This window comes from Schistocerca americana, chromosome 2 (assembly GCF_021461395.2).
Source record: "Schistocerca americana isolate TAMUIC-IGC-003095 chromosome 2, iqSchAmer2.1, whole genome shotgun sequence".
Lineage (NCBI taxonomy): Eukaryota > Metazoa > Arthropoda > Insecta > Orthoptera > Acrididae > Schistocerca > Schistocerca americana.
The window spans coordinates 178,814,042-178,815,301 of NC_060120.1; the positions used below are offsets into that span (position 1 = coordinate 178,814,042).

At 42.3% G+C, this 1,260-nt stretch overlaps 1 non-coding gene across 1 annotated transcript; it reads left to right on the top strand.

The window, feature by feature from the left end:
* The first annotated feature begins 259 nt into the window (after positions 1 to 259).
* Positions 260 to 333, top strand: Trnat-agu. Its single transcript has one exon. It is a non-coding gene; the product is annotated as a tRNA-Thr (tRNA).
* Positions 334 to 1,260: the final 927 nt, after the last annotated feature.

Genomic DNA, 1,260 nt, shown 5'->3' on the forward strand with positions numbered 1-1,260 from the left:
ATGAGGACAACACTAACACCCAGTCCCGTAACTGGATGAGACCCGAATATCTGGTAGAATTTCAAGTACCCTTTGCCACGCACGTCACTATGCTTCACAGAGTAACGAAGTAAAGCACGTTCTCGGCGAGATACGCGCGCTATGAGAACCAGTATCAGCTGCGCCAGCTGTTCTGATGACGTCACACGCAACAAGTGTAGGGACCAGCTGCTCACTGCGGAGTCAGGGACTTCACGCTACCCTCAACACACACCCACAAGGCGCCGTGGCTTAGTTGGTTAAAGCGCCTGTCTAGTAAACAGGAGATCGAGGGTTCGAATCCCTCCGGTGCCTTAAAATAATTTTTCTTCACGCAAATATGAAATTAATGACTTGTGGTAAGAGACGTTGTTAAGCGCCATCACAGCCCGTCACCGTGTGTTACATAACAGTATGGTAATTACAGTACCAATAGTATTCTCTCTTTTTTAATACTCTCAGAATGATATTATCCATCGACTGGAATATTATTTTCCATTATGTTCGAAACATCGCTCTAGAATAAGGACGAAATCGTTAAAAATATTTAACACACGCGCTTGGAACGTTACAGTGTACTGAATCCACTATAATTACAAATGCAGAATCGTATAACGTGTCTGTGACTTTGTGTGTGTGTGTGTGTGTGTGTGTGTGTGTGTGTGTGTGTGTGTGATCATCTACTTATAATGACTGTGTTGTACAATAAATATTATCTATATATATTGGCACTAATCGCCCCATTTCCACAGCTCTTCGAGCAACCACTTCTACATAGAAAAAAAATTTAATCAGTTACATAAAATAATTCAGATGTTACTTCATTTAACGCTTTGACATTCCTGTAATGTTCTATAGAAATGGCGTCCTGCCTGACTCAGTCACAGCGATTCCCATCACAACGGAATAAACAAGATACCGAAGCAATTCAGAGGTATGCTGCTAGCGTTACTGAAACGGCCCAGGAGATTAGATAGCAAGGAGGTGATATTTTCTCGAAACGCTATAAAGGATGTTTAGAGCTATGGTCCTCAACTTTTTTGAACTTAGCACCCGATTGTTGCGTTGGAACTGTACCCTCATCCACGCATTACACTGTGTGTTAATGCATGAAGATGTAGACTGGGATGTTAAAGGGTTTGTCTTCTCATGCCTAACAACAATCTCGCTAAGAATAACAGATGAAGTTACGTTGGCATGGGAGCAGCGCTTTGTTGTTACAGTAGGTGTTAGGCAGCATCA